The sequence below is a fragment of the Danio rerio genome, chromosome 3, assembly GCF_052040795.2.
Source record: "Danio rerio strain M-AB ecotype USA chromosome 3, GRCz13ab, whole genome shotgun sequence".
NCBI classification, from domain to species: domain Eukaryota; kingdom Metazoa; phylum Chordata; class Actinopteri; order Cypriniformes; family Danionidae; genus Danio; species Danio rerio.
The window spans coordinates 32847515-32873263 of NC_141023.1; the positions used below are offsets into that span (position 1 = coordinate 32847515).

Sequence of the window (25749 nt, forward strand, 5' to 3'; positions counted from 1 at the left end):
TGAAAAGTAACAATATGGTGTGAAATCTGAGGCATGCAGGTGGTATTTGATTTGTGATAACCACAGTTGACGTGCAACATCACACTTTCCAGTTCGTCAAAGCATCAGTTCTTTGGTGGCAACCTGTTATGCCTGTTCTACGTGCCTAAAGAAAACCTTTTCCTCTCAGAATGTCTCCCTTAAAGCTTTGTGTATTTTATCAAAATAATACCCAACAACTGAATAATGTTTTTTTCTAGTCCTCTTACACAAAGTAATGTGTTTTGTCTAACTTAAGGCCTGGCCTTGTCATCTTGCCAAGATAAATAGCTGTAATTAAAACGACGCTGCAGGCCTGTTTATGCTTGAGGCTGGATGGTTTTGGCTCAATAGAAGTTAAATGTAAGTTGTTGTTGTAGGTGTCATCATTTATAGCCCCCTTCAGGGGAAACTGGTGCGATTGTAGCAATATATCAGAAAGAGAAAAAACTCCTATTGATATTACACCGGAACAGGAGTAATGTTTTAAAATAACTGTAATTTAAAGATCTGTGTCAGCTGCCATGCTCTAATGTTAATCAGATCCTTGTTTTTTATGTGTTTGCTCAGTATATAAAATGATTATATTTTGATTGGAACATGATTTAGTAAAAGAGAAAATTGTGTTTTCTTATTAGTACTGCAAGTCATGGAAACAAATTTGTTAATTCCTGTTAATTTCTATACACACACACACACACACACACACACACACACACACACACACACACACACACACACACACACACACACACACACACACACACACACACACACACACACACACACTAACAAACCTAAATATCATGTGTTGCTTTGTAATGTTGCAGAACATGTTGTGAATTGTAAATTGTAATGTTGTTGAATTATTATCCCTTCTGTTTATTTTTTTGCCCAATTTCTGTTTTACGGAGATTTTTTCAACACATTTCTAAACATAATAGTTTTAATAACTTTTTTCTAATAGCTGATTTATTTTATCTTTGCCATGATGACAGTAAATAATATTTGTCTAGATATTTTCAAGACACTTCTATACAGCTTAAAGTGACATTTAAAGGCTTAACTAGGTTAATTAGGTTACTTGGCAGGTTAGGGTAGTTAGGCAAGTTATTGTATAATGATGGTTTGTTCTGTAGACTATCGAAAAAAATGTATAGCTTAAAGGGGCTAATAACTTTCACCTTTAAAATGGGACTTTCTCCAGAAGAAAAAAATATTATCAGACATACTGTGAACATTTTCTTGCTCTGTTCATTTGGGAAATATTTAAAAAAAGGAAAAAAAAAGGCAAAGAAATTAATTAAATCAGATGATTGTAGAGTTAGGAGACTCATTGATTATGTTTTTCATGTTTTAAATTTAGACTAAAATAGTTTTAAAATATTTTACTGTGTATGTTGTGTGTCTGTTAAAAGGGTATTTGCAACAATTTAACTATTTTGAACAATATTTTGATGATGGTACATTTAAGAAAAGTCATAATTTATTTTTATTGCATATAGCAAAACAGCTATCATTTCTACCAGACCCACCATTTTAGACAATTTAAAATTAAGCAAGAAAAACATGTCCTTTCATAAGTTCAGTATTGTTGCAGATGAGATATAACACACACAACATGAATAAAATATTTTACAGTTGGCTAGATAATGATTAACAGTCATACAAACAACTTTATCGAAGCCTCTCTACTTGATGGCTGGTCTTGCACGTCCATCATGTTTGTAGTTTATTTAAACTTTTCCCCCGCGTTTGTAGTTCCAATCGAATTCACGTCCAACTTGCAATGTACTGTGGGCAATATCAGCAGTTAGAGAATGGACGGTTCTACACTTAGAATTTTCACCGGAAATAGTAAACCATCCAGGAACTTTTGGCATACTCTTTTCAACATACTACTATTTGGGGCATACTAATTCTATTTTTAAATACTATTTAGGACAGATAGTATGCAAATTGAGATGCAGCATGTGAGCTGTCTTTTTAATTCTCATTCATTCATTCATTTTCTTGTCAGCTTAGTCCCTTTATTATTCTTGGGGCGCTACAGCGAAATCTACCGCCAACTTATCCAGCAAGTTTTTACGCAGCGGATGCCCTTCCAGCCACAACCCATCTCTGGGAAACATCCACACATACACACACACACTCATACACTACGGACAATTAAGCCTACCCAATTCACCTGTACCGCATGTCTTTGGACTGTGGGGGAAACCGGAGTACCCGGAGGAAACCCACGCGAACGCAGGGAGAACATGCAAACTCCACACAGAAACGCCAAATGAGCCGAGGATCGAACCAGCGACCCATCTTGCTGTGAGGCGAACGTGCTACCCACAGCGCCGCCTCTTTTTAATTCTATTCTATTTAATTATTTTACTTTTAAGTAACATTTAAATTGATGTTCTTTGACTACTGTATTTTCAATTTATAAAAAAAGTGAATTTAAAAAAAATGTTAAAGCAAATCTTATTAGTTCTTTTGAGAAATATTTTTCAATTAAGTAATGATTAATGTAGAAATTATATATTCACAGTATCTACTTTAACATTTTTTTTCTTTTGGAGAATGTCTTCTTTATATCTTTAGATTTATATGTTTAATATTATTTATTTCATTTAAACTTTTCTTTAAGAAAAATATTTATATTATTTTTTACTTTATATCTTTGGATACAAAACAAACCAGTATTGTTAAATAACTTCCCTAATTAACCTAACATGTCTAGTTAACCTAATTAATTAACCTGGTATCCTTTAAAATGAACTTTAAGCTGTCATGCAAAATAACTAGTAAAATATTATGTACTGTCATTATGGTGAAACAAAATTAATGAGTTTTATTTCTTCACATTTTATCAATTTGTTTCACCACAAATAAAACAGAACTTTTAATTATCAAGATTTAAAGTTCCTTTCATTGAAGAATCACCAATAAACCTTCTGTACATTACAAATCTGAAACAACATCTTAGCCCTGTCTGCATACACTTTTTTTTTAGTGTAGTCATAATCTGCTTGGCTGAGGTCAATAGTTAGCGATTTATTGGCAGACCAGGCAGGAATCCTTTCAAGATGGCCTCTAATATGGAAAGCGTCTAATTCCATCTCACCTGAACCACAAACAAGGCAATAAAAATCGACAGTGGAGTATCAGGAGAGTTTAATGTTTGCCCTGGCTGTGATGTGCGCCTCCATTCGGGATCTCTGTAATGCTGACGATGCCCTTTAAACCTCTCGCAAACAAGTCTCATAGGACTCATTCTAGTTGCTGCCATTGATGAGCACCATTTGATTGCCAGGTCTGATCTGTCAAGTCAAGGCTTGGATATTTCTGAATGCGTACATCTTTAAAAATTAATGTTGCTGCTTGTTCACACTTCTTATTTCAAATGAGCTAAAACACCACAGTTTTAAAGTGTTTTGAGACAACTTAATTGGTTTATGTTCGATCAATCCACTTAAATTTGTAAAAACAATTAAGTTAACTGAAATGATATGTGATGTGACCACATGGAGGAGCTGCGTGGAACTTTTATTGTGTCTTTTAGTTTGTAACTTCAGTTGCAAAAAATACATTTCAATAACACAAAAGGTCTCATGTTGCTTTCTTGTGCTAATTTTTACATGCTAATTACATACACAAAACACTTAAGTTCAATACATGCCTCAGGTTTGGAGTCACAATTGAAGTACATTATGTTTTAGGGTGAAATAACTTTAAACATGACGGATTTATTTGAACAAATAAAGACATTTAAGGTAAATTATAGTAAATTTATAGACTAATAAAGTGCAAATATTGAGAGAAATGCCCTTCTCTAGAGTTCATTTCTCTGGGGAGCTAATTAGCAAGCTGTGGACACTTGCCTGAGGTAAATGTAACGCTAGGAGATATTTACAAGCTATTTTATTGACGTCTTTCCACAACTAAAAAACTGTTTAAGCAATCACAGGAGACCAAGGATGTTCATTCATGTTCAGTACAACTAATGAATAAATAGAATACATGATGTTCACTCACAATTGCGTACAGAGATCTGTCACACCACATCATTTATTTTCATTTATTGTTTAAATTCATGATCAAATAAATAGATTTCGTAAGACAATGTTTTGTTTCTTACTGAAAGTTACCAAAACCCAAAATGTATTGCGATTATTGGATGTGCTATGATGTTTATTGAAGTTTTTTTCATTCATCAACTGAAACAACAGACTAGAAATGTTGGGCTTGATCATTTATTTTGCTTTGATAAAATTAAGATTTATTTACATTTTTAAAAAATCCAAAATGAAACAAAAGGTGCTCAGGCGTAGCTTAGAAAATGTGTCCGTGTTCTTTGGGTAAGGGATTTTTCAGTATAAAAAGCAAAAATCAGTCCAAGGCACACTTATTTTCAAGTGCCTTGGACTGATTTTGCTATTTACATTTAATAATTTGGCAGACACTTTTATCCAATGCAGCTTACAAATGAGGACAACAGAAATAATCAAAGCATTTATATAGCTGAAGGCAAATTTATTTGCCCTCCTGTGAAATTTGTTTTCTTTTTCAAATTTTTCCCAAGTGATGTTTAATAGAATTTTTTTCGACACATTTGTAGTAACTCATTTCTTTTGTCTATGCAATGATGACAGTAGAAAGAATTTTGCTGGTTATTTTGCAAGGAATGAGTATTAAGCTGAAAGTGCAATTTAAGACTTAACTACATTGGGTTAGTAGTTCAACTCTGCAAGTTAGGTTGTTTAGGCAAGTCATTAGACAACAGTGGCTTGTGCTGTAGCCAATTAAAAAATAATGCTTTCTTATAGGGGTTAATATTATTGACCTTAAAATTGCCTAACTGCTTGTATTTTAGGCAAACTAAAAGAAATAAGATTTTTACGATTTTTTTTTTATGCGAGTTTATTTGAGATGTAGAATGCAGGTAAAGCGGCCACATAGAGAGACACTGCAGTGCTGGTGATGATTGTGTGTGTTTACAGCAGGTGTTTGTTTAATATATAAATTTGTAGCTTTACTGTTAATGGTGCCAAACGAAATTTACATCCTTGTTTATGTATTTGCTACAGCATACCGTTAATGCTAGAAACTACCCATGTAATTGATCAATTTTAATAATTTAAAAACATACAGGTTATGATTTTTCTTTGAGGAGTTTCTGGAAACTGTCCTTTGTCAAATGCTAGCTATATGCTATATGTTTTATAATTCTCTGAAATATAACTAATATTAAGTTGTAAGCACTTCTCTCTTTGTGTCGTGTATTTTGGAAGCCCAAATACAGAAACAGAAGAAAGAAAATAGAAAAAAGAAAAAAAGAAAAGAAAATAGCAGTGTTTGGACGGCATTGCAGCTTTCTCTGATATAACATTGCAGCGCCTCTAGCCATGCCCCTTTTTCCTGCGCAGGGTGTGTGTGTGTGGTGTATATGCGTAACCTGAAGTGTTTGTGATCTCACTAGCCCAGATGTATTTTTTTGTAGTCTCCAAGCTAAGCTAACTCTGTAAAAGCCAATGTTTCTTGTTGCACTGAACTTTGAGCGTATTACATTCAGAGGTGTTGTTCATGTTCACACAGCTACATTACACATTTACAAACGTTTAAAATATGATATTGTAGTGGACCACCCCTTTAAAGTAACTTATCCAAATGAATTGAAATGAACTTAGAAAATTACCTAAAGCTGGCCCAATGGCCTTATCATGTAGAGCAGCAGGCATGTCTAAACTCGGTCCTGGAGGGCCGGTGTCCTGCAAAGTTTAGTTCCAACCCCAATCAGACACACCTGGGCTAGCTAATCAAGCTCTTACTAGGCTTTCTAGAAACATCCTACAGGTGTGTTGAAGCAAGTTGGAGCTAAAATCTGCAGGACACCGGCCCTCCAGGACCGAGTTTGGACACCCCTGATGTAGAGCATTAAAATGAAGTGTTGTATTAATGAGTAGTCACAAAGTCCACAGAAAATCAAACAAAATGCTGGGAGTAACATGTTACTCACATTCGTGTAAAGATGAGAGTCTGAATGTTCTTAAGACTGTTTTTCATTTTGTTGAGTATAAGACCAAGCTTTCATATTTTGGCAGTAGACTCAGGCCATATGTTTTCTTCCATCGACAGACACACCAGCTGCTTGCTAGGCCTGCAAGCTCATCATCCATCAAATCTAGATCTGCTTTGAGTCTTACGTTGTGTTTTGCCAATTTATTTTGACAAGAACCTGATTTCAGTGCAGTCTCCACAGACTCGACAGGAAAACCTGTTGATTTCAGATAGTAATACAAATTTTGAGGTTTTATCTATCGTAATTATAACACTTTAGAATATCTCATCAGTATTTTTTAAAGTTAAAGTGGCATGAGGATCCTTCTGTTCATGAGATATTATCATAAGTACAGTTTTCAAAGTTAGGTTGTCTCATTCCTTGATGTACTTTTGTGACTACTTGCGCTCAACAGATGTTTGTTAATTATGCGTGAAATTAAGGCTCCTGCATATTATCTGTACTCTCGCCCAGCTTTATATTCAGAGTAATTCTTGATTTATATATTTTTTTTGTATCTTCGGAACACATGGCTCAACAAACATTTCCATATGCTTATCTACTCCTCCTCATCAGAGAAAGCAGATTGGAAAATGAAGACGTGACAGATATTTATTTTATGCCCATATGTAGGAAAGATCGCTGTCAATCTTCTGCGTTAACCTTTTCGCTTTGCATATATCAAAAGTGCTCTCCAGCATTGAACAATGAGTCAGATTTTTCCCTGTCATGATTTGCTGTTGATGTAAGATTTGCTATTGCTGTGACGCCAAGCAGAGATGTAGAAAAGATTATTATGTTAGAAAAGCATTTGATTCAAGGTGATTTAATCAAACCCGGCCATATGAAATGGGTTCTGCGATTTTGCCCTTTTTTTCTCGTCATCCTCTCATTGTATTTCCAATAATTTCTGCTTCTACTGTGACCTTAACCATAATTTGTCTTTAGCATCAACAAACTAACAGATCTTAGCTTCACTGCACTTGTTTTGCTGATTTCTAGCTCTTATATACTTTAAAAGTTTGCAGTACCCTTATGCATCTACAGCAGGATTGCTCAACCCTGTTCCTGGAGATCGACCTTCTTAAAGAGTTCAGCTCAAACCCTGATCAAACACACCTGAATCAATTAATTAGGACCTGAACAGCACTTGATAATTACAGGCAGGTGTGTTTAATATGGGTTGCAACTGAAATCTGCAGGAAGGTCGAGCTCCAGGAACAGGGTTGGTCACCCCTGATCTACAGGGAAATTTTTAGGCATCATACCTTACCATACACTTTTTGTCAGAAACGGCATGTTTTCACGCTTGTGTACTGTTATAAATCAATGGCCCTATGGTTGTCATATCTCATCAGTCTCTCTGCTTTGCCTACAAAAACTCTGATTGGCCACTTTAGACTGATTGCTCGCTCCTGATTGGCCCACAGTATAATAAAAGCTGTGACATATCTTCCTTAGTGGCCATCTTGTTTTGATCACCTAGGCTGCGTCCGAAACCGCCTACTACTCAGTAGGTACTGTATTTGAATTTAAACATACTACTCGGCCGTTAGAAAAGTACGTTCTATACAGTATGAATGTGAAAGTATGAATGGAATTCGGACGTACTACATCCGCTATTTTGTTATGGTCACGCGACCTACCTGCGTAATTTGCGTCGCTTCACTCCCATTCATGAATTCGCTCGCGGGGCATCATGGGATAGCGCAGCGTGCATGGGATGCGCACTCCAGAATTTCGCCGGAAGTAGTAAGTCATCCGGGTACTTCTTGCATACTGATTTTCGAATTCTATGTATTCGGACATACAACTCGGCTCGCATACTGATTTTTAGGTACTATATAGTATGGAAGTATGCAGTTTCGGACGCAGCCTTACTGTGTGTTCATTGAAATGTTTGTATGTTGGGAAGTGCTGCATTTTTGTATGTGTTAAAAGTTTTTGACTATTGAGATTTGTGAGTACTGTTTGTTTTGTGGTTGATTTGTGGTACTTTTGTTCTACTGGCTTTAGTGATGATAAAATCAAGCTTTCTGAACCAGTGAACCTTTCAACTCAATAGACAGATTACTGGTGTGTAAACATTCAGGATGTGTGTGCAGCAAGGTTGCAGAAAAAAATGGTAGCGCTAGCATTTTCAGTGAGGGAATGACATCCGATGCGGTAAAGAGTTGTTTTTCTTAGAAATAAGTTATATTGATTACATATTATATATGTTATTTACTTAATGCTTTCAGTGTATTATAACAGCTTGTCACCCAGTGATAAGCACAGTTATTCTGCAAAATTAACGTTAAAGTCAGCTCGAAATATACAACTATCTCATTAAAACTCCAAGTGACAAGAGAGAAGTTAAAGGCCTACAAGTCTTTGGATGCCAACAATTTTGTTCTGTGTGGTCATGTGCAAGAACCAATGTTCCATGATTACCAGATTTAAAACTTTACAGTGCTCAAAGCCGAGATTCTACCTAGCCAAAGACAAGGAAAGAAGACGGAACGGTACAAGGCCTGGGTAATCATCAAAAAGCAAAACAGCTGCATTCTGAGTGCAAACTGCACATGTACAGTAGGGTATGTGAACTTACATTTTTACATTTCATTCTTAGCCTTCAGTGTTCACCGTTTTATTAACCATATTTAACTGTTTTTGTTAAAATCATTGCTGCAATCAAAATTAAGTATTGTGTATGATTCTGCATAGCGTAAACTTACTTGATTTAAAATGAGAACTGCAGAGTCCAGCAGTTTTAATAAGGTCCTCACACCATTCAGCTCTTATGACGGCTGTTAGTCAAAGACGTCTGCGGTTGGCATTAAAAGCAGTGTGGTGTACGGTTATCTAAAGTTTTTGATTTTTGGACTTTCGATTTTGGCATCATACATGACATGTTTGCTATTGCACACAGTCTTTTTTGCAACCGGTATGCACGGTTGAACCCGTGTGACCTCATGTGTGACATAGGTTGGTAATTCCCCTATTGTATCGAAAAAAGGTTCGTTACTCAAAGCTTTCCAAATCAGAGCTCGATGAGGACCTCTGCTGGTTAAAGTGTGGGAAAGCACTGTATTGTAAAAATGTCAAGTGTTCACAACCGACCAACTCATTCATGTAGTAATACAACAATAGCAATATAAATAATAATTACTCACTGTAATTTTATTTCTTCTACATATACGTTATGTTACATTACACCACTGATGACTGTAGTAAAATCAAAGGTATTCAGAAGTATTTACATTTATCATAGTCCAAAGCGTCCTACACCCAACCACTCGTTCCGAGTGGGGCTCAAACTGGCCCTTCCTGCATGGGAGGTGAATGCTCCAAGGAGGAGGCTAAGGCAGTGAGACTTCAACGCTGCACTCGTCAGCTGGCTTCAGTTACACTTTATACTACAATATGATGTACAATTGAAAATAGTTGTATATACAATAATGCGCTTTAGTATGATTCTTTATGATACTTTAGATAAGCTTTTTACTTTAAATTACTATGTATTTTTTTAATTAATGGTGTGTGGGGCAGGTGCAGTGCTTTTTTACCTTTGAATCAAAATTCTTAGCAGTTACGTGGGTATAGGAGAAAATGAAGCTTCTGGAATCACTGATCATGTGATTGTGGCAAAATGAATCAAGCTATGGTACACTGCTTCACTGCAAGATGTATCATGCATTCTTTGGTTGTAACGAGGGTTATTTGAGTTACTGTTGCCTTTCTATCAGCTCGAACCAGTCTAGCCATTCTCCTCTGACCTCTGGCATCAACAAGGCATTTGCACCCACAGAACGTCCGCTCACTGGATATTTTCTCTGTTTCGGACCGTTGTCTGTAAACCCTCAAGATAGTAAAAATCCCAGTAGATCAGCAGTTTCTGAAATACTCAGAACAGGTCGTCTGGCACCAACAACCATGCCACATTCAAAGTCACTTAAATCCCCTTTCTTCCCCATTCTGATGCTTGATTTGAACTGCAGAAGATCATCTTGATCATGTCTACATGCCTAAATGCAGTGAGTTGCTGCCATGTGATTGGCTGATAAGAAATTAGCCTTAACAAGCAGTTGGACAGGTGTACCTAATAAAGTGGCCGATGAGTGTAAACGCAGCCTTACTCATTAATGTTAAAACCTATTTAAAAATCCTGAGAAAACCTGCAGCACTCTATTGTTTCATAAATAACTTTTTTTTTTTAAAAATTTTTTGTAATGGAAGAACATTAAAAACAATACTTTGTGTTGATTTCTATATCTTTGCTGCATTGGTTATTTTTGACCACTTAATGTGCTTTGCAGGTTTTCCCTCCCTAAAGCTATATTTAAATATTCTAGAACTCTTTGACACACATAACATTTCAGTAGTGTGGTGTAGTGGCCATTGCGGGAAGTGTTGCACTTGATTTGATGGTCCAGTGCACCGTTTGCAGGGATGCTTCCGTGAAACTGGGGGATGGTAATGAACTCATGAGCGCGCTATTGAACAGGCCACAGGTGTTAAGGTTGCATGACGCCTTCAGGGCTTCAGTTGGACCTGTCAGCTTTGATCAAGTTCTCTAATGGAGATTCAATCCTACAACCGTCATACCAGAGGGCTGAAATAAAAACTGGAGTCATCTTAGTTGTGCTCACCTCAACAGAGAGTTCAGAAGCCATCAGTGTCCTTATATCCTTCAGTTCACCGAGCTCCATTTTGCTTCGTAGACCAGAAATAGTGATTTTGTAGGACTCATGTTGGTGGTGTTTTCAAGTGCAGGCAAGGATAGCAAAAGCAACAAGATGTTGGATTTTCTCTGAAAACAATATAATGCAATAAGAAAAGCCTTAGGAAAACTGTGCCAAAATCAAAATATATGATATGGACATTACCTGCTTTGTGTCTACAGAGCCAGTTTCATATTATTATCATATCATTTGAGTCACTTGGGCTGCAGGTGAATGATGACGGATCGCTGTTAATATGGGGTCAGTCAACAATATTGAGGTCTCGCTTCTTCTTCATAACATGTTCTGCCATCGGCGCTTGGACTGGCCGTTCAGTCATTCTGCCATTGCTCAGCTTTCACTAGTGTTCTGCTGCCAGATAATTGTTCTCATAGAAACGCACTTATAGAGTTGCTGTTGCAGAGGGGTGCAAGCATTCGGTGCTCATCATCCATGTTGCCACATGTTTGGTCATACTTCCTGTACCTGACAGTTTTTAGCAGACTTTTTTTTTTTGGCAAAGAATGAGAGTAAGTGATTTAAATGGGCTTCTAGTATGACTAAATGTGAGTCAATGAGCCGAACAAGGAAGCTATTTCTGGAAATACAAACATATTCATTTCCTGTAAAAGTATGTTCACAGACATCTAAAAACTGGAAACTTGCTTGTCCTCAAAGGAGTTCCAAAGCTTTATGGCTTTCTTTATACTGTTGAATACAAAAAAAAATGAGTTGAAGATAACTGTGAACAGTGACTTCCGAAGGAAAAAGGAAAACAATGGAAGTCAATGGCTAACTTTTTCTAAAATTTGTCAAAAAATCTTCTTTTGTGATTAACAGAAGAAAGAAACTAAGATTTGGAACAAATGGAGGGTGAGTAAATGAGCCCAGAGATTTTCATTTTTGGATGAACTATCCATTTTTTCCACCATTTCGATGTATTAGTTTAGAACTGATTCTTCAATAAAACAGATGTCTTTTTGTTCACCTGAGATCTTCTCAGAAAAACCTCAGTTGCCAAGACAGAAGGCAGCGTGACTGACAGTGTGCGTCTGCTGGGTGTGTTATGACGCAGAGCTTGCGAACCCCCTACACATGTTCTCCTACTCCCTCAACCGCAGGTGTGATGGCTCCATCCAGCACAGACTGAGGATCTTTTTCCAACTTTTTCTCCTCTTCCCCTTCAAAAGGCATCCTCCAGCAATTCATATTAATTTTATTATTTCTAAACTCCATTTGATATCTGTTTTGTGATTGTCTGCTGGGGCAGGGGCATACTGTATGCTTCAAGATACTTGAATTTATACAGTTGCTTTAATAATTGAGAACACTTTTAGTAGAGCATGGTGTTAGTAAAATCATAATCAGTGTTGGGGTGTATATATAGCACAGCTACTTGATTATCTACATTCTTCAGCCTAAATGTGGAATAAAGCATTAAGCTTTGACATCATAATTGCTCTGCATAACGTACCAAATACAGTATGTTACCTGAAATGAAATTTATTCAGTTTTCATTTTTGAAAATACACCGTTGTGAAAAAAGTAACTGCAAGTTACTTTTAGGAAGTAACTTGTAGTAAATCTAGCTACTTTTTTAGAAGCTTGACAATAGTTTAGCTAGCTTAGCAATAAGGTAGCTTTCTACGGTTTCACAGTACCAACACTGACCAAAATTGTGTTGTTTGATTCATGGCAAAAACAAACTGAACTGCTATTGATCAATTTGTCTGCTAAAAGCTTGAAATAAAGTAAATATGTAAAAAAAAATTCAGCGGAATGAACCGCCAAATTATCCAGTATATGTTTTACACAGTGGATGCCCTTCCAGCTGCATCCCAGTACTGGGAAACACCCAAACACACTCATTCACACACATACACAATGGCTAATTTAGTTTATTCAATTCACCCATAGTGCATGTCTTTGGACTGTGGGGGAAACCGTAGCACCTGGAGGAAACCCACGTGAACACGGGGAGAACATGAAAACTCCACACAGAAATGCCAACTGACACAGCCAGGACTTAAACCAGCTACCTTCCTGCTGTGAGGCATCAGTGCTAACCATTGAGCCACCGTGTCGCCCTTAAATAAAATAAAACATAAATACTAAAAACTATTGAAATGTTTTAATGTAAACACTTAGAAAAATTATATTTATGATGGGTGTTTTTTCATTATGCATGTTATTTTGTGTAGATTTATGCATGTAATGAAACCTGTTAAATAGTAGGGATGCTTTATCACAAAAATCTATATTTACAAAAATGATTAAAGTCAGTTAGTGTAATAGATAGAATTATGTATTTTGTGTCTGAAAATGGTACAGTAGGTTTTGCTGCATAGACAAAACTTGTTGGTCCATTAATTTAGTGTGAGTTAACTGGCAGATAAAAGTATTAAGTATGGTAAAAGACCTATATGCAGGAGATACACTTGTGACCTTTCAGCAGTTAGTTTCAAAATACAATATTTCTCAGAAGGACTTTTTTAAATACCTTCAAATTAGAAGGTTTATATATTTGAAAATTAAAACCTACTTGTTGCCCCAATAGTGTTCATTAGTACAAATTATTTAAAATCACATGAATAATAGAGGAATGATAAGACACTACAGGATAGACCTAAAGAAAATTCCCTATCATACCTTTCAGCAAGTAGATATCACTGTTGAGAAATGGGAATATGCATGTCTTTTATGTTAAACTCAAACCATAAATACCAGATGTAGAATATTGAAATACAAATGAATGATGAGGACTTACATTATGCCTGTAAAATTACACCGGACCCTAATATTCCAGACTATTGCACAGAATCTAAAGATGAAATTGGTACTACTTTGTTTCACTGTATGTGAGAGAGCTGCAGTTGTTTTGGTAGGAGGTCCTAGATGTGGTCTGTGAAATGATTGGAGAATATGTTTCTTTGGAACCAAAACTTTGCTTATTACGTATATATCCTAAAAATGTGTCAAGTAATATCAACAAAAATAAAAACTTACAGATTTTAGCTTTATACAACGTGTTATAGCTTTGGTATGGAAAAATACCCAAAGACCTGTTCTTGCAAAATGGATAAGGGAAATGTCTGATGCTCTTGCTCCTCAAAAGTTAACATAAATAATCAGAGATAAAACAGAGACTTTAAAAAAAAAATGTGGTCTCCTTTCAGTCGTTTTGTAAATGGAAGATAAAAATTCTATGTCTTAGAACTTATTTATAACTTATTTTAACTGTAATTTTTGTTTAACAAATTTTGGAGTGGGAAGGTACATTCTGAAATATCATATAAGTTAATATACTGTACTGTTAGCTGGGTTTTGTAATATAATTAAAATCAATAAAAACAAAGTTGAAAAAAATAACTGAGAGTTATGTTGAGCGCACAATGGGGCGCCACTAGCCAATTTGGGGCCAAATTTGCAGAAATTGTAGGGTGGGGTGGTTATGTCATGGATGAAAATATAGCAGGGGGTAGCAGTTAGTGTCACAGAGGAAAGTAAAGAGCAAGGCTGGATTTCGCAGACAAAGTCAAGAAGGGGGTGGGGGTTGGTTGTTGGAAAAACTGTGTGGGCCCTTATAATAGTCTTAACTCCAAAGATGTGGTCTGAGAAATGTGATATAGAGAAATATTAGATATTTAGATTTCCATGTAAAATGTTTCAACTAGAAATTTCATCAGTGACGACCTACAGTACAGCCACAGCACAACATCTGCAAGAAGCCTTCACATTCTTCTTCCTCCTTTTTCTCTGTAAATCTCTGTTTCTTTGTCTTTTATCTCAAGAATCTCAAGCATCTCAGGACTTCCATTTTTGATAGGAATAAATCTAATCTGATCCTCACGTTGTGTAACAAGGTTAAACAGCACAACTTTTACCAAGATTTTGCCCTGATTTACTGAACAAGTTTCCTAATGTCAGAGCAAGTGTGCAGATTTCAGTGGTTGAAAATCACAAAATATATGATGGTCACAGATTACCAACAGATGTTTCAGACTTTCAGGTGGATGTCAAAGCCTATTTGATATTTTAAAATTATTTAACAACACATATATTGTGGTTTATAAATGATACATGATTACTGAAACCAGAAATCCTAATACGCCCTGTAGAGGTGAAATGAACTTTCTGAGATGTCAGCTTATTAGATTATTAGTATTTCGTTTTCTATCTGGTAACAAGGCCATCATTATAATGTTTGTGTTTACTACACAATTGGCCAACCAAATGCTTGGTTTTCAAAAGAACGTTTGCTTATATGTTATATAATTTATTATTGTAGATATGTTGACATTGAAGTTTTACACCCTAAAACAACACTGGACAAAATGAGCAGTGATTGAATGACTTGCATACCAGTCATATGGCCTCTGGGCAGATCTTTGTCAATAAAAACTTCATGCCAAGTTGTAAATACCTTCATTTTGAAATTTCAACACAACATTCAGAGCTGTGAATGCCCTAAGACTTGATAAAGTATATATTCTGTGGCAAGCACAGCATCTAATTTAATCTAAAATGATCAGGGGGTGGAGTGGTCAAGTGGTTAAAAGCCAGAATTTCTTATTTTACTTCAAATCTATTTGCTCTATTTAATCTATTTGAGAATAGTGCAGCAAGCGTAGGTCACATCGGTACAATTTGACTGTTCGTTTTTACATTTCAGATGAATCATGACATCATTGTGCTAGGGCATTGTCTTGAGCCATTTTTGATCCAGACCAGAATCAATGTTTGCCCACATGTATAGCCAATTAAAATCTTTCTTCTCTTTTACTGTCACAATGCCCTTTTGAGAAATACAAACTATTTCACCCATCATAACCTGTCTGAAAGGGTTTCTACCTGTGGTATAGGTGTTTTAACGTTATAGACAAGTCCTCAATAAATCAAAAAGACATTTGGGATTTGTGTAGATGGCCAGCAGACAGTGTGTCATAGTTTTTGTTGTGCTAATAAAAGGCTAATCGATTATATGACAAAACCCTGAGAGGCGGACAGTGAAATAAACACTCAGTTTTCCAACAGGCACAGACTGAGTCACCATTTCCCATTCTCGAACACTTTTGTCAGTTTAACATGCAAAGATATTTATATGTGGTGTCCAGTCAGAGCACTGACTTGTCTTTTTCAGCAAAGGAAATTACACTTTTTATAGTTGTAATGTCTGTGTTGACACCCGGGACGTGAAAATTAGCCGTGCTCATGCTAAATCAGATGATGCAGTATGTGTGTGCTTGAATGGGCTTTGTTGTGTTTGGCAAATGAGTATACCAAAGGCAAATTTATAATTCACAATATATATTCACATCTGACATCTATGAGTCATGTGCTATTGTCAGAACATGCAAATCTTTAGTGAGGTGCATTACTAATGCTCTTATATATCCTCCTGCTTTAATGCTGTTGTAATATTTCCACAATGAAAACACATCACACATCAACGTTAGAGTATAGAGCCATGGGTTTATCTGTCAGCCTGTTAGCTCTAACCTTATATTACTGTGTCAACTGAATTTATGGCATGTGGTTGTGTGTGTATTTTTCTAAATAGACTAGAAGCTTGGCTCACCACTGTCGAGAAGTCTGGCCTACCAAGCTGATTTAAGGCCTGGATGTACCAGCATGGAATCTTCCCTTGAATCCTCTGTCCTGGTCAACAATGGAGAACACGGGGATGAACCTCCACAGCTGGTTGGGACAGCTACAAGTCAAAAAAGAGGGTAAAAAAAGCTCCATTTCCTGTTCAGTAGCCTAATTGAAGAGATCAAGATCTCGCACACCAGAGAAATACAGCTTTGTAGGGCAAAGAGAGCTCAAGGCAAGGTGGTATTGGCAAGCATCATGGTTTGGAGAGAAATGAAATGTCTATTGATCCATTGCAGTCTGCAGGTTGCAGACTGCAATGGATCTAACCTGCAATGCAGTCTAGTTTGCATTGCAGGTTAGATGCCAACACACAACTCCACTATGATAGTGCCCAGAGATAAGACCAGAGACCTTCAAACGGGAGGGACTTCTACTGCTATTACGTTGGGAGACCTCCAAATGGGAGGGACTTCTACTGCAGGTTGGTTCGGTTAAGACTTAAAGGGGTTTGCAGCTGCACCTACTGAGCATCTGCATCAATACAGTGTCTGTTTTGTGACCATGTTCAACAATAGTTATTGTTGTACATAGGATTAGGCTTGGGGTCAATGTAGACATTAGTAAAACCCAACATATTGGACTCGTTGGACTGTGTGACTTTAATCAATCAAATGCCTCAGGTTTTTTTTTTACAAACCTTTTGAACCTCAAGTCCCACACATTTGGAGCTGACCTGCCTGTTTGGGAATTTTCCAAATTTCCAAATTTCATTTACTGAATACCTAATTAAGAGGAGGTGTGAAGTGGTGCTAAAAAGAAATGGATCTGTAGGCAGTGTGGCAGCAGGGATCATAGAAAAGGTGGGAGGATGTGCTGGAGAAGATCTCACGGACTGTAATCTGGCAGGCAGATCCCCCTGGCAGTCCCCAGTTCTTGGTCCTAGTCAAGCAAATCTCTACATCTGGGGTGAGAACAATTCACCATCTTGTCCTCAGTGCAACCGAAGGAATTCCCAAGAGCACACGTAAGCAGCTGCCCAACAGTCCTGGGGGAGAACCACTACCACTGACAGCACAATCAAGTGCTAGTCTGTTTCAGAGTATTCAAGACTATGGACATCAGAAAGCTCAGATACTTCTAGAACAGGGGTGTCCAAACTCGGTCCTGGAGGGCCAGTGTCCTGCATATTTTAGTTTCAACCCAAATTAAACACACCTAAACCAGCTAATCAAGTTCTTTTTAGGTATACTAGAAACTTCCATGTAGGTGTGTTAAAGATGGTTAGAGCTAAACTGTGCAGGACACCGGCCCTCCAGGACTGAGTTTGGACACCCCTGCTCTAGAGGAACATCAGTTTGTCACCTGTGTATGGTTTGGCCAGTGGAGGACTAGTCCCTGCAATAACCCTGGTTTCTACCTATTGTTTTTTTTACATTTCATCAACTGGTGTGGCTTTTTTAGTTGGGCTTTAGAGCTGCCCTACAGAGATTCATATCAATCAGAATTGAACTGCATTCATTGTTAAAATAACAAAGAACAATCTACATCTTCCTATATGTACACAAATGATGTCATTATTGTCAGGCTTTTGTTAACGGTTTCATGTTAACATAGATATGAAACAGTAACATTTTCAAAAACTTCCTCTTTGTAACCTGTTTTCAGAAATAAGCATTCTAGTAAAAACTGCATTATCATGTCAATGAACGAGGAAAATGCATAGTTTCCCATTCAGGCTGAAAAGTTTTGTTGAATAAATAGCCCTTTAGAATGGATCTTTGGTAGGTTTCATGAATTTTCTAGAGGGTTTTGTAGGTCTTTTCAAAGTTATTTACTGTGTAAAAGGTGGTACCCTTCAGCCGTTACCCTTAGGAGCTCTTTCAACTTGACATTTATCTGTAATTGCATAACATTTTCTACTTTTGAGAGTGTCATCAACCCTATTCTCGAGAAACCTTTGTTCAAAAGTCTGCAAGACTGCATTTATTTCAATATTTGTAATTTAACTAAACTGACCTAATTAATTAGTAGTTTTATTAATTGGTTAGATACAATTTATGGCATTTCATTGAAGCACTTTCATATGGTAAAAAAAATCTACCGGGAAAAAAGTGTTTAGAAAGAATTAAACAAAAAATAATTAAAGATGTTTTTTTAATAAAGTGAAAGAATTGTGTTGCATATTAAACTCTGCTTTACTGCTAAAAAAAAAAACCTCAATCTGCCATATTCATTTTAATCACTTATTGACTATAAAGAATATGTCTCACAGCTTTAACATACACTATTTACTGTGTAACTAATTCAGAGCCAGATGGTATATATGACATTGTGATGACACAACGTATGAATGTGACTGAATACAATGTTTGAGACAGATTGTTTGATATTCCATTGCCAGTATCTTTGATTGAAAACCGCATGTTTAAAATGTTGGGGGATGGCATTTTTCTTCTCATGAGGCAAGAAATAGGTTAGAAATTTGATTGTCACTTGCACTTACAAAAGTAATAATGTCACTTATAAGTCATTAAAGTCCTGTGTGACATTTTCAAATGTTAGACTGTTAGGATATGTGGAATTTTAAAGGTAATGCTAGGAGATCTGGCCATGCTTTTATAATGATAGTTTACAATTTTTTTATATTTAAATAATGTATAATACTTTTAAGTTCTTTTCTTAGGAGTAGAATATAATTTTGAGACAACACGGTGGTGCAGTGGGTAGTGTTGTCGCCTCACAGCAAAAAGGTTGCTGGTTTGAGCCCCGGCTGGGTCAGTTGGCATTTCTGTATGGAATTTGCATGTTTACCCCGTGTTGGTGTGGGTTTCCTCTGGGTGCTCCAGTTTCCATTACAGTCCAAAGACATGCACTATGAGTGAATTGAAAAAACTAAATTGGCCATAGTGTATGTGTGTGAATGCAAGAGTGTATGGGTTGTTTCTCAGTAGTGGGTTGCGGCTGGAAGGGCATCCGCTGTGTAAAAAACATACTGGATAAGTTGGCGGTTCATTCCGCTGTGGTGAACCCTGATTAATAAAGGGACTAAGCGAAAAGAAAATGAATGATCACAATTTTCAATAAAAATTGCTTGTAAACTCTACAAATAATTATAAAAACATCAGATAGTCATTTTAATAAATGACAGTAATTACAAAAGACGGAAATAATATAGTCTTGTAAATACATTTCTTTTAGGCATTTTACAAATAATCATAAGAAAAAATTTATAATAATGGTAAAAATGACCTGTGAAATTTAGATACAGTTAGAAAATTTAGAAATCAGAATTATTAGCCTCCCATTGAGGTTTTTTTATTTTATTTTTTATTTTATTTTCCAAGTAATGTTTAACAGAGCAAGGAAATTTTACAGTATGTCTCATAATATTTTTTCTTATGGAAAAAGTCTTATTTGTTTTATTTCAGCTGGAATAAAAGCAGTTTCTATTTTATTATTATTATTATTTTAAGGTCAAAATTATTAGCCCCTTTAAGCTTATTTTTTTTAACAGTCTACAGAACAAACCATCGTTAACAATAGTTTGCCTAACTAGATAGTAAAGTTTGAGGACAAACTTTATGGTGCGGCTTGAGAAAGCCTAGCCCGAAAGTTTGAAGTAGTTTCTACAGTCCTAAAGTCAAAGTTTAAATAATTGAAGTGATTTTTCAGACTTTTGAAACAGCTAGCATAGATAAGTACATATATGTTAGCATGTTTCTAGTATGGATTGGCATGTGTTCTGAGTGATTGCTAAGGCATTAAAGTTTGATCCAATGTTAAGAACATGGGACTTTTCTGAGTTTTCCGCAAAAGTTTTTGGAATAAAAAAAAAAAGTTGGATCAGTTGGAAAAGATATAGCAACTCGAGTCAGACCAGTCTGAAGGTCTGACCAAAGTTTGGTTGTTAGAGCTTTAAAGGCCTATGAGGTGATAAAGTTGCAAAAATTTAGTCTCAGAACAAGAAGAAGAATATTAGGTTTGAATAGGATTTTGTCTGGCTTTCACAAGATAGCCTAATAAAAAGTTTATAGCATATAAGAATGACAAGCCATCATAATTACTTTAAACTGCCTAGTTAGCCTTATTAACCTATTTAAGCCTAAGCTGAATACAAGTCTTGAATTCAAGTCTTGAAAAATATCTAATAAAATATAATTTACTGTCATTATTGCAAAGATAAAATAAATCTGTTATTAAAAATGTGTTATTAAAACTATTATGTTTAGAAATGTGTTAAAAAAATCTTCTCTCCGTCATACAGAAATTGGGGGAAAAATATGGGGGCTAATAATTCAGGGGGGCTAATAATATCACCCTTTGTGTGTGTGTGTGTGTGTGTGTGTGTGTGTGTGTGTGTGTGTGTGTGTGTGTATATATATATATATATATATATATATATATATATATATATATATATATATATATATATATATATATATATATATATATATATATATATATACACTGAAAAATATATTCTTGTTAATCCATTTCATTCTAATCATTTCACAAATATTTACAAAAAATCTGCAAGTATAAGATGCTAAAATGTACATACTGAATTTTTGATGTAAAGAATCTGTATTTTCTTGTATAGTCTACTTCTTTAAGATATAAGCAAATATTTGTGAACTTGATGACACACAACCCTTGCTATTCATGCTTTAGTGTGTGGGAGACTCTTCTTGAGTCAGTGTAAGTTTTTTGGGAGGGGGAGGGGGCTCTCAGAGTGCATCAGTTTGAGTGACTAGATCACACCTTGAGGGGGTTGAAAAGGCCTCCAAGCGCCGATAGATGTGGAACTTATCAACAGTATCATCTAAGCCAATGGAGGAGCAGTTAGCATGAGCAAGCCCCGCTGACGTCCATTAGGTTCTGATAGGATGGTTAGGAAGGGGTGGAGGTCTGAGAGAAACCCACGTCAGACACCCCAAGACTAAATGCAGAACCGTGACGTAGCACACATGAGCCAACAACAAGCTGAGAGGACTGTAAGAAGTCATCAGTGTTTGTTGATACAGTGAGTTAGATATAAGTTGACCTTTTTTATACTGCAGGACAATGATGATGATGATAGCACATGTTGAATATTTGAATATTAAGTTTATTGGATGAGTGGACAAATGCATTAAGTGTTTATTTTCGAAGCTAAAAGAGCTGAAATCTGACTGTGTATGCTACAAAACAATTGGCGTGGAAATAATTAGATCCATCAGAAGATGCCATTAAAGGGAAAATTTATATATGAAAACTGAATCATCATTTACACAGTCAGTTTCTTTTTTGTTAACATTGAACACAAACGAAGATATTTTGAAGAATGTTGGGGATTAGATCCATAGGAGAACACTAAGTCAATATAGTAACCAGTTTCCAGCATTCTTTAAGATATCTTCTTTTGTGTTACCTCATTAACTTTAAAATTAATGTTCAATCATTTTATAACAACTTTGATGCAAGATTTTGAACCACTTCAAATGTTGACTACTGTACAATAAATTTGCAGTGGGCAATTAGGTCTCAGCGAATGTGTACTTTACAAATAACTGTATTATTCTACATGGACTCAAATGTTTGTTTTATTTAAGTTGTCTATGTCTAAATAATCATATCAAGAAATTTCATTTTAAGCGTTAATCAGAAATAAATTGCTTAAATGTGTTGTTCAAGATTACAATTTTAAGTTTGTGCAATTTCTAATCAGATAATGTAACGATGCAAGTACATTAGTACATTATGATACTGTACATTATTTTTCGTAGTGGACATTCAAGTCTCAGCAAATGTGGTTTACAAGTAATTATGTATTTTTCTACATGTACTGAAATGTTTGTTTTATTTAAGTTGCAGTCTTAAAATTAAGACGTCACATATGCACCTTTTCTTAATAAATGTAGTAAAAGGGCTTTTAAAAGGTGTTTGTTGAATCAACATTACAAACTTTGACTGAAAGGAAAAAGAAACTACAATCTCATGGCAAATTTTGATGCAAAACACCAGCATACGAATGAAGTCAGAATTATTAGCCCCCCTTTGATTTTTTTCTTTTTTTAATATTTCCCAAATGATGATTAACAGAGCAAGGCAATTTTCACAGTATGTCTGATAATATTTTTTCTTCTGGAGAAAGTCTTATTTGTTTTATTTTGGTTAGAATAAAAGCAGTTTTAAAATTTTTAAACCAAATTTAGAGACAAAATTATTAGAAGATGTTTTTTTTTTTTTTAATTGTGTACAGAACAAACCATCATTATACAATAACTTGCCTAATTACCTAATGACCCTAACCTGCCTAGTTAACCTTATTAACCTAGTTAAACCTTTAAAAGTCATTTTAAACTATAAGTGTCTTGAAAAATATCTAGTCAAATATTATTTACTGTCATCATGGCAAAGATTAAATAAATCAGTTATTATAAATGAATTATTAAAACTATTATGTTTAGAAATGTGTTGAAAAAATCTTCTCTCCGTTAAACAGAAATGTAAAAATAAAATAAAATAAAATAAACAGGGGATTTAATATAATAGTTCAGGGGGGGGGGGGGGTAATTCTGAATTCAACTGTTGAACTTGATTCCATAAGTTGAATGATCCACAGTTTTGTTGTAGTAAAAAAAGAAATGACCACGTTTTTTTTTCCACTTGATTACCATCTGTATGTTTATTAAATTTCTCATTAATTGTATTTTATTAACGTCTAACCTACCCCAACCCTAAACCCAACTGTTACAGTAATGTAAAAACAAATCTGGGTGTGGAGTCTTCCCTATTGTTACTTGATTAACCATGTGGATGGATGATAACAGCCTTCTGAGCCTACCAGTAGTTAAGTGATAACATTCAAAGCGGGTTTTACTACAGTTGATTGTGATTGGTGAAAAAAACCCCATAACAATTACTGTCATTACTAAAACGCATTCTTCAGTAGTAAATTTACAATCTTGGTCATCTAAATTTTCCATTTAAAGCTAAAATTAATAGTTAATGCACCTAATATTAGCGCTCATATCAATTAGTGAACCTAAACAGTAAATAATCATATCAAGACACTTTGTATTAGGTGTTAATCAGAAATAAATTGCTTAAATGTGTTGTTCAAGATTACAATTTCAAGTTTCTGCAATTTCTAATTAGATAACGTAACGAGCATATGACGTCAGCGACCATTTACTGCTGTTTTGCATCTCTGAAAGTCATTTAAAAGTCATTTGAGTCTTATATTATTAATCACATATCTGTTTTTTTATTACATTCTCACATAATTTAAATAAGCCACACAGACAGACTGATTAAAGAATCAGGTAAGAACATGATCGAATTATCGCAAAGCTCTCCGCGGGAGTGTTAACTACCTGCAACATAATCAGTCTGTTGGGAACAAGTTTTATTATGTATGCCGGGAGGGATCCTGCAAATACACACTGAAATCAGATGCAGAATTATAAACTCTGGAGCCAGAGCTCTTTCATTAATTTACCAATATCCTCTTACTTAATTTAATGTTGGTCTTATGCAAATGTGTCACTGTATCTTGTGGAAATTCACAAATTCCTCATTTCATATGAATGCATAAGCATTACTCTTTATCTGCCTGCAATTTTAGACTTAGATCAAAAAATCATGCAAAGTAACCACTTTCATTTATCCAAGCTTATTAAGTCTACAATGTTTAATTGGGTATTGTGTTAGCACTCAATGAGTACTATTACAAAGTAGACTTAACACTTTAACTGCCCGCTCTACCAGTTGGTTGACCATATTTTGTCTGTAGTGAAGTCATTTAAAGAATGCCTGATTGAAATAATGGTTTACACACACAGCACTGTTGGTTTACAAAGACATCAAACAAAAACTAATCCTAATGAGTACTGTGAACTTAATTCATATGGGTAAATAAAGCAATTTGAGCACAGTAAAATCCAATAAATGAAGAGAACTCAAACCAACTGAGTACTGTAAAACCCAATAAGTTAAGGCAACTCAAACCAATTGAGGAAACCGATTGCTACAAACCATTCGAGTTAAAAAAAAATTCTATGTGAGTACTTAGAACTTACTCCATTTAAATTGAAGTACTGGGGTATTTAATTAACTCATTATCTTCAACTTTGAGTTCAGAACTCTTTTCAAATAAGTAAAATTAACTTTCAGTCAATTTAAGTTAACTACACTCATTTAATTTGATAAAGTTGGCTGTTGGGTTTACAGTGTAGCATACTTCTAAAAAATAAAGATGATTTAGTGTTCAATAATGCTTTGTTTTGACTATGTTTTAAATAAATTGGTCTTACACTTCTTATTTCCAGATTTGTAATAGTATATGTATGGATTCCGGTACATTAACTGACGTATCAACCATTTGGTAGAGGTTGATATTTTACAAATTATGGGATTATGAGTCTGTCAGCAAGCAGTTAAAGGGTTAATCGAGTTTTAATAGCTGTAAAAATAGTTTCAAAACCGCCATTTAAATGATGATGATATATGAAATGGTGATTAAACAGTTTCACTTTTTGCAAACGATCAACTATCGTCAGAAGTGGTAAACCAATAGTAACATGATGTCAGTCGAGTGCGTACACATACGATCTGTTTACGAACATTTACCATATCTTTACTGGCAGTAGCTATGTGTCATTTAACTTTACCTTATAAAACATTTTATTGTTTGTATTTCATTGTATACGTTTCATTTAATGCTTTGTAATAAAAAGTCATAATGGCTCCATGAGTCCACAGAATAACTGCTTTAAGGCTACATCTTTCAAATGGCTTTAATGTACTTGAATTACTTGGTAGTATAGCTTTTGTTTTCTTGAATATAACTACTTCTTCTTTTTGAATATGCATATCTGTTTTATTATGTACATTACTGATATATTGGATGTACTATTAAACAATTTTGTACACAAGAGAGAGAGAGAGAGAGAAAAGACTAAAGTCCAAGAATCATATGAGTTCTCAAATTGCTAAAGGGTCAAGTGGGCTAGTTCTAGATGAGAAGCAGGAATTATTACACGTTTGATTGCTCGATTAGTCATGTCTGAGTGTTGATTGGCCGGTGCAATCAAAAGGGAGTCTAATCTTGCATGGAGCGTCACCGGCTGTTTTAGTTGAAGCTGTATTGGAGGCCACTCGAACCTAATTTCTTTAATCAGAAACTCTGCACTGAGGCAAGACACTCTGAACTTAAGAAATCCCACTTGGCTGACAAACTATCTGTTTTTCACCAAAAAAAAAAAATTATGCACATCAATAAGCCTCAGGATTTTAATTGATTTTTTTGATGACGTCTCCTGTTCAATAGAATTGATCTGCGACCGAACATCAGCAATGATCATAATGAAAATGTCTCGTGAGTTGGTATTACGCATG

General features: G+C 35.3%; 1 protein-coding gene and 1 long non-coding RNA gene across 2 annotated transcripts in view; one reads left to right on the forward strand and one right to left on the reverse strand.

Moving 5' to 3' along the window:
• Nucleotides 1-25749, forward strand: part of mpp2a (MAGUK p55 scaffold protein 2a) — a 76386-nt gene that overhangs the window by 12953 nt on the left and 37684 nt on the right. The window contains exon 3 of the mRNA XM_087242960.2: nt 16334-16502. The gene's annotated coding sequence lies outside the window, so the exon portion shown is untranslated. The remainder of the gene's footprint in view (nt 1-16333; nt 16503-25749) is intronic.
• On the reverse strand, nt 4925-10334 carry LOC147845672 (uncharacterized). The gene is made up of 3 exons (XR_015480999.1): nt 7952-10334; nt 5932-7557; nt 4925-5764 (listed from the first exon to the last, which is right to left on the reverse strand). It is a non-coding gene; the product is annotated as an uncharacterized LOC147845672 (long non-coding RNA).